Source organism: Gymnogyps californianus, chromosome 9, assembly GCF_018139145.2.
Source record: "Gymnogyps californianus isolate 813 chromosome 9, ASM1813914v2, whole genome shotgun sequence".
Taxonomy (NCBI): Eukaryota; Metazoa; Chordata; class Aves; order Accipitriformes; family Cathartidae; genus Gymnogyps; species Gymnogyps californianus.
In genome coordinates this window covers 2,452,967-2,462,240 of record NC_059479.1, presented here as the reverse complement: position 1 = coordinate 2,462,240, position 9,274 = coordinate 2,452,967, and positions in this window count along the sequence as shown.

The window sequence follows — 9,274 nt, the reverse complement described above, 5'->3', positions numbered from 1 at the left end:
TTTTATTAATTTGCCAATAGTAAGAGGAAAAAGAACTATTTTGAGAATGACATGCCTACTTTTGATATTACTTATGATACTTATCTGAATCTTTGAGACTGTCATGAGATTTATGTATGTCTTGAAAACGCAATAAACCCACATTTATTTAGGATGATGGTACACAATAAAAATGCCCTGGTTCAGGGAATTTCAAAATTTAATAAAAATAAATGGTGTACTTTTTAATCTCTTTAAAAGAAACGGAGTTAAGTCCAGGAGATTAAAATTCTTCAAGGAATGTTTCTTCAGATGTGTTTGTACAGCCCCGTCACAGCTGCTTGAGAAATGCCCTGGTAATTCCCATTTCCTCCGAAGCACCACGCTACGTGCCCGCCTGTAACCTGATTCATGGCAGGGAACGCCAGAGGTAGAAACCACAGCTTATCAGAAAGAATGAAAAAATGCAGGGAGAGAACGGGATAGATAGGTTTATTTGAACTTTGGGCTCACTTGTCATTCTGCTGGCTGGCCGCCTGCTCTCCGGCCAGCTCTCCTCTCCTCCTTGTAACGCACTTCAGCTCCTCCGAGTTGAAATTCTGCTGGAGTGAGCTGCACCTTGTCTTTCTGCCTACTAAAAAACCTGATATAATCATTGCTCTCAAAAGTGCACTTTAGAAGGCATTTTATCTTCATGAAAGAAGATTTATTAAGTTAAGAGCAATACATGAATTGGGTGTTATTGAAACGACTAGGTTTTCTTGACTCATAATAGTAAATTTTCTACTCTATTGGCAGAAAAGCACCATGTTTTCTATTCCCAGGCTACTCATGTAAAATCCACGGTATTATTTTTGTTTTCACTACCAAATAGTTGTGAAGTGTTTAATTATCCTTCTGAAGGTAGACAAAAACCTCAAACAAAATTAATAAATTGATACTATGCCTCTAAGAGGAAAATCTCCTGTTCTTGTGCAGCCAACAAAACAGTATGTATATAATATTCAGCAATGATTGTTGTCTCCTCGATTCCTTTGTGCACTTGCTGTAGTGTGTGTTTGCATAAGGCCATCTTGTCAGGCCGCATCTTTTACTACTGTCACTAGAAGGAAAACTAAACACCTGAATTTTGGTTTATACTATTTTATATATTATGAAGCAGCAATATTGAGTAAGTGGCAGCACTGGCACTGACTTCAGGGGCAGCAAGAGTGTAAGTGCTCCCCGATGGGGAGCCCAATGGACTGGCCACCCCGGAGTCATCCAGGGACTTCAGGTAAAAATGTTGCCAGTAATAGGCAAAGATCTACTCACTTTTTTCTTAAACCACCAACAAGGACGGGGCTTCTGAGTACTGGCAAATCAAGCTGTTTTAAAAAAAGAAATGTAGTAGAATCTCACAATGAAAGATATTACAGTAATCAGCTGCAAAATCCCTCTTGTACAAAAGGTCAGGAAGCACATGTGCTCCAAATGCTCCACGGCTTCTCTGTAACCACGGAGAGAAACACATCCAGAATTCAACTGCAAATATTTGGCTAGTAACATGAGACCGTGCCAGGTTTCATTCTCTGATTGTGCTCGTACTATTGCTAGAGGAGATGATCTGGATCCGTCTGAACTCCCGAAATGGAGGAACGTGTGATCAGTAAGAAATGTCAGCTCAGCGCTCTCAATAGGAAGTAAGAAGTCTATTCATTTCCAATCCCAGCCTACCAAGCTTGCCAATAATTGGAGCCAGAAGGCAAACTGTGACTCGAAGCACGTCTTCTGACTTCACCCATGCTCTGCAAGAGCCATGTCCTGCTACAGCCTATGCCAGCACCCTGCTGATTTATGGTGGGTGGAAACTCCACTCCCCTGCTCCAACATGTTTGTGGAAGGGGGTGGGGAAGTCCAAGAGATCTGCTTCTCCTCCTCCTCCTCATTTGGAAGCAGAGCAAGGCCAGGTTTCCTTGTTTTTGTATATGATTGTGCAAGACACATGGCAGTTGGTTGCATGAGGAAGTAAACCACACCGCACAGAACATGGCACTCTGTGTGACTGCTTTTCATCTGTTGATTACCTATACGGTGGAACTACTGGAGTTACGCTGAAGTCCCTCATAGTATAGAGACGAGGACCTGCATGACATAAAACACAACATAAACCAACGTCTACTCCTGGATTAACGCTTGCACTGGTGCTAGTTTGTGCAGGGTGTTCACCGTACCAAACGCAACCCTCGGAATCGTCACTATTAAAGGGAAGTGGAGGATCAAAGCAAGGCTGAACACACCTCCCCTGTAATGAAAGCAGCTTCGTATCGCTTTGGTGGCAGTTCAGCTCTCCGGACCAAACCCGCCGGTTCCAAACCCAGCGGGTGGCAGTGGCGGCATCCCCCGCCCGGCCCCGGCCCCGGCCCCGGCCCCGGCCCCGCGTCCCCCGCCCGGCGCCGCGGCTGGCTGCCGGGGCGCGCCCCCTGCTGGAGCGCGGCGGGGCCGCCGGCGCAGGGCCCCGGCCCGGCTCCTCGGGCTTGGGAGGAGGAGGCGGAGGAGGAGGAAGGCTGGGCGAGGGACCCCGGGTTAACCGGGAAGCCGGCGGTGAACTGCAGGTTACAGGAGCATCGAGCAGTTCCCCCTGCGTTCGCCGACCCCTTTGTCAAGGCTGGATTTTGCTTGGGGAGAAAGAGAGCGCGGCTCATGCCGGAGGAGCGGCCTGTGTGCAGGGGATGCAGACTATAACCTTCAGCCTGATTCTCAGCTTGCAAATAAAGGCAGAACGGGTGATTGTAATGTTTTTAATAATGTGATATTGTTCTGACGGTTCAGCATTTATAGAGCCAAAGTTGCCTGGGGCTCTATAAGTGCTGAACTGTAACTCCACTTTGGGGGCCGGGGTGCACCTGCACTGGTGCTTTGGTTGGGATCAGCAGCGCGCTTTCAAAGAGAATCTTCTGGTAGTAGGTGCCGTGCTGCGGCATGCTGGCGTCGTGGAGCAGCCTTGCAGCGGGCTTGTTTGATGGCATTTGGATGAAACCAAGCTGGAGGATGACTCCAGGTACAGACACAGTGCACTGCAGCAGCTGCGAAATGTATGTTGCGTGGGTCCTCTGCACCGGCTGTTTTGCTTTAGAGCTTTGTTCCTGTTGCACCCCACGACCTGCCAGAATTGATCTGGGCAAGTGTGCCAAGCCTTATCTAAGACAAAAGGCCGGACAGCCCTTTCAACTATTTTTGGCAAAGTACATCTTATGCATAAAAAAAAAAACAACTACACTGAAGCCAGAGGTGCCAACTAGTCCAAGGGCTGGAGGTTCTGCATTTCTGCTCCAGCAATACGTTTGCACGGCCAGGTAAGGCCGCAGCGGAGGCTGTGCTCTTGCCAGGATCACCTACTCGGCCAGCGCTGGGTATTGGCAGCCAGACCCCAGATCCTGCTCCGGCTCCCTGCTGCTGCGTGCACAGCCGGCCAGGCTGCAACACGATTATCGCCAGCAGCGTTACGGGGCTCAGCTACAGCAGCCGACGTGGGGATTGTCACCGTTCCCTGCCCCTGACACCTTCTCTGCTGACTTCTGTCCAGAAATGGGCTGGCCACGCACGACTCCTGGCTTCGGGTTTAATCTCTCTTTTTCCTTGTGCTCCGGACTGGCCGTCCATCCTGCCAGCTCCGAGCCACCACCCAGCCCGGGCTCTGACAAGCCCTGTGCACGCTCCTGAAGTGCACTCAGTTACCCTGAAGTGCCTGAGGGAAGTACATGGAAGGGAATGCTACAGATACCAGGATTTCAGCCAGAATAACAGGAATAGTCACTCTTTTAATGCCGTTTTAGGCCAGTTTTTTCAACTGGGCATTCACAGAGGGTTGCTGCCCAGAAAAGCAGAAGATAGAATCCAGAAGTCTGCCAACACCCTTGCCTGGTCCCTGGCTCCCACTGACTCAGGACCCGGGCTGGACAGAACACATTTTTGTGCTCTGAACACTAAATCCTGCCTTCCCTGAGCCCGTCCAGCGAGAAACCTGCAGCTCCTGCTTGCTGTGAGCTCAGAGCAAGCTGAAAGAAGGGGAAGCGGGGCTGACAATCAGTACGTGATGCCTGCCATGCCGTTGTTTGAAGAGAAGCTTTTACATAGCTGGAGATAATCAGTGCATTCACAGTTGAAGAGGGCTTGGGGTTTCCTAGGACCAAGACTGTTTTGGTCAAAGGGTCCGCTGACAGGCTTGCTCTCCCCCTTCCCTCTCCTTGTGTGCTGGGCATCTTCAAATGGCTGTTGGAAAGACTTGTTACAAAAACAAGGGCTCAAGGTAGCGTGGCTTTGTAAAACTTCACTGTGCCTACTTGGTCACAACCCTCTCAGGTGCCGAGTCTCCCCGGGAACGGATTTTAAAACCTGGTGGCATCAGCCACCTCCTAAGGCTGTGTGTGGAAGCAGCTCTAAAGGAAGGCTTACGCACTTCTGCGGGTGCAGTGAGGACCATCTGGCAATGGTTAGTTTGTTATTACTCGCTTTGTTGATTTATTCTAACCCTTACCGATGCTTCAGCACGAGACAGATCCTCAGGCGATCTTGTGAGTTCCTGTCTGGGAACTTCCCCAGCCTCCTCCACAATAAACGCAGATGCAAAAAACTCATTTGGGTTTTCTGCTCCAATATTGCCTTTTCTACATATTCCTTTTATATCTCAATAGCCGATTCGTTCTAGAAAATGTCTTTCAGGCTTCCTGCTCCTGAGACTGAAAAATGACTTACTATGCTTTTTAAGTCTTTTTGCTAGTTGTGTGTCAAACGCTGTTTTTTACACAACCATTTTTACATTTCACTTGTTTATAATCTTTGCTGTTTTCCTCATTAAAACACAAATTCAACTTTTTGAAGGATGCCTTCTTGTTTCTGATAGGCTCCCATGTCCCGCCGTTTAGCCATGTTTGATTTTTTAGCCATTTTTTTAGCCATGCTTGATCCTCCTACGCGCTTTTGTGACAGGCAACAGGCATTTGGTCAGAGCTTCCAATGTGATGTCTTTCAGTAGTCTCCCTGCTGCATAAAACCCTTTTATTCTTTTAGCTACCCCTTTCAGCTTTTTTCAAGAAGCCTTCTCACCGTTACAGAGTTCCCCTTTCCAAAATTAAGAACAACAGGGGATTTCTTTGGCTTTTGTTGCTCTGATCAGAGTGGTGACTCTCAAGTACGTCATGGTCACTGATTCAAAGAATTATTAGTTAGGTCCTGTTCTCTGCCCTCAACCAAATCAAGAGTTGCCGCTCCTTGCATGGCTTCCCTGACCAGCTGCTCCATAAAAAGCCATTATTAGTGTCTAACCATTCACCCTCAGACATAACACCTACGTGGTCTACATCGAGACACTGGACATCTCCCGTTGCAGTTGTCTTTTCTGCCCTTGCTGCCTCCCTTGTTCTCATCACCTCTGTTAAGTTAGCTGATGGAGTTCATCCGATGTTATAAGAGTAGTAGACATTTCCACTTATTTCTATGTTGAGAAGTCACCAAACCTGTTAGTAATCTCCCTTGTGTTAGGTAAGGAAATATATGTTCTGGTTTATAATGCCAGATTGAACATCTGTCCTAGAATGGAGTGCACCAGACCCCGAAGGTGCCTGCTTTTCTCTGCCGGCTAAGAGGGAGTCCAGACAACTACCTCAAATATAAGCATCTGCTTTTGGAGAGATGAATCCTGCCTGTAGCTCCCTGGAAGTTGTTCTTGTTTTGCAGATTATATTATTTACACATCCCAGTGTGGCATTTGCATTTTTTGCCACCGTGCGACCTGGCAATAAAGGTGTATCCCAGTTTTGAGGACAGGACCCCATGCAGTGCTTCATGCAAGGCCAGGAACTGGCAACACTTCGCCCACACACACGACTCTCGCCGCTCTTCAGACCTGCCTTCATCTTCTCACATGCACTACCATAACCTCCTGTTTTTTAGGAGAGAGAATTGTTACTGTAATGGCAGTTATCACGTGTCCGAGACCTGTACAGCAGTGCACGCCATGCGAGAATTGTGGAGGAAAAGGCAAATAAAAGACAGTGTTGGCAACCGATCAGCTGATGAAACTACTCATTTTTCTTCTGTGCTTTTTCTGGCTTCATTTTAGTAGTAGTCTTAGTTTTGACGGCTTTTCCAAATTACATCTTCTTTTAAAGAACCGAAACTGGAAGAAAGAAATAACTAAAAGACAAACTTGCTGCTGACAGTCAGCTTGTCTGACTGGAATGGATTGAAATTTCTTTTTATCTGTATTTTGTGTTTAATAAAAGTCTGCGTTGACTTTGGTGCTTGCAGTCAACCCCCTTACTATCGGGGACTAGGTAGGAAGCTGTAGCTAAGCCAAAGGTTTTACTGAAGTAAAGATGAACAGACAGACTCAATGAGAATCCTAAACCAACCAACAGTTACACCCTCATGTTCCCAAATTAATAAGCACTAAATGTTCCATTGCAATCAATACTGAATCGATTTTTACCCAGGACAAACCATAAAATTACCCAGGACAAACTATAAAATTAACCAAGCACAAACATCTTCTATAGATTGATAATCCACTCATCCCCAAAGTTATATAAAATAAGGCCAACGGACACTTTAAATGCCAGGTACATAGCACGAAAACGTGTTTTGTGGTATTTTGCCACAAAACAACGTACGTATTAATATTACTTGTCGTATGTGCCGTGACTACGAGCACACCCGGAATCCTCATTTCCCTTGCCTCTGAACTCGTGATTATGGGGCTGTTGCACAGTTAGATGAACGAGGCTGAGAGCTGAATGTCTCCAAAGCCCACGTCATGCTTGCTTCTGGTTTAACCGAAGCTGTCAGGGCAGACTCAGCAAGGTAGGGAGGGCAGCCTCGCCGTGCCATCAGCCGCACTGTCAGCACCCGCGGATGCGTCTCATCCACCCTTCCGATTCCAGAGATAGTGGTGTTGAAGAACGGCATAATCACTGTACCTTCAGTAAGGCCAAGTCTTTACGCATTAGAGACAAATGACTCGGGGAATAAAATGCCTCTGGTCTGAACAGCACGACCGTGAGAGCCGCAAGACTACTGAGATCTCATGGTGGAAAGGAATCTCCTGATGTTCAAAACTCACATGAATTTTAGCACAAAGGAATGAGAAAGCAACGCCTATCTAACCGCCTGTTTGGGGAAGGCTAGAAGGCAATCACCCAGGAGTGACTTTGGTGTATTTTGCCTTTATTCGTGAACATCTTGATCTGCTTCAGCTCAAGAAGGTGATCTAGGAAAACATTCATCAAGTACTACAGATCTTCTCTGACATCAGGAACAGGCTCTCCTCCTCTGCAAGACGTTCCTGCCTTGGGCAACAGCAGGAATATCTACGTGAGATATTGTGAACAAGCGAACATCTTGAAAACCATGCAACATTCAAGATGTGGTTAACAGCACCTTGGAGGATGTTGGAGAGATGTAGATCCTTGAGGTGACTGGTTAATAGGCACAGAGCAACCAGAAGTCAGACCACTGGGGTATTAAAATTGAGTTGAACGAGTCTTGCCCTACTTTGCAAAGATCAGGGGGCAAAACCTCAACCGAGTCATGATAGTTTCAGCCTGAAAGCGTTTTCTTGCACTTAGGTTGTCTGCAATTTCCCAGTTTTCTAAAAATTTCTCAACACGTGTGGGCCGTTCAGGCTGACTATTTAGAGTGCTGGCTGTGTTGGTTCATTTTGTTTTGACATGGTCATATGTTTCTCTTTGTAGACTGGATGTTTTTACCTCTGGAGTCAATAACCTGGTTCGAATACCTGTGCTTATAGAAGGAGAACTCAAATTTTAGCATGAAGTTTTCTCCTGGAAACAGTAGCACAAGAAAGATTAATTTCTGCTTTGTTGCTTTGATTTACTCTTGACATAGTCCGGTGATACGATATCATAAATTCAGGTTTAGGTCTTTTTGTACTGAATAAAAAAATGCCAGTTTTGCCAAAAACGCCAAAAAAGGTCACATGGTGCAAACTAATGCTCCAGAATAAACTTATTCTCCTAGGCCTAATTTATCAAAAAGGTTTAACTGGTTAGTTTGGTACCAGCAGTCTATGTGCCAGACTAGGTGCATCAGTCCGTGCCATTCTAACGTGTCATCAAATCCTTTTTGTCTTTCCACGCCCAATGTAAAGCTACTGTACAGTCATTAAAGCCACTGTACGCTCCATACGGTGTGCTGTGACTAATGTCGTAGTGAGCGGAACCACGGTCTCCTTTGCTTTAACACCGAAGGTGAACAGCAAGGACGGAAGGTCTTCATCGCATGGCCATGCACGTCAATGCTTCTTTTACCTGCTGCTTGGTTTTGGTCACATATAAACATACGGCTGCTTCTGTGATTTCGAAGAAAATTCAACCAGCCATGGCCACCTCCCCATTGATTTGATAGGTGACTTCCTATTCTTTCCAGTTATTATTGCATAAAGGAATATTTAATTGCTCCTTCCACTTGGCCTGAAGGCAGAATATCCATACACTACAACCAGGTCTGTAATTTTCTATAGGTCTGCATAGTAACAGCCATTTATACTTTCAGCGTAACAGTATCTCACAGCAGTTTATCCTATCTATTCAAGAGGGACGTGATCTTCTAACTAATGATTATTTAGGTCAGTTTGTGGTTTAATGAACATTTTTAGAAAAGTCAAAATGTTTGAAAAAATAGAAAGGTGAAAAAGAAGGCATAGCAAATATAATGCAAAAATTAGTAGTGAATTTTAAATCTGTGCTTAATTTGCAGTGCACATTTTGATCCAAGCTTTCAACCAAATTGCTTGTCATGCAAGTTGTTCAGGAGAAGATGTTGACAGACTCTTCAACAAATCCCTGTTCCTTTTCCATAAACGTACAAAGACTTCTCACAGAATATAGAAAGAATGAAACAATAACCGCAGGGAGACAGGCGAAACCTTTCACGGCAACTGACAAAAGCAACTGAAGCACAAACCTTGTTGGTAACGGAGAACTTCTGCTATCGGACACAGACTCTTGAAGGAAGACCAAGAGCCCTTGAAATGTGTTTCAGACAATTTTTAGTTCAGAAGATGGAAAAAACTATTGGAAACACTATTTAAAATCTTGATTAATACAGGAGAGCTTGAAGGTGACATGATTAACAGGTAATGAGAGAGAAAAAAACCCATTGATACAGGAACATGTTCTATTTATACACATTGGAAGTAAGAGCAAACAAAAGAAAATCTTACGACTGACAGAAAAGGAGAACAAATAAAGGAAGGCACAAAAAACCCCTGTGCCTTCTTTGCTTCAGCCTTCAAATA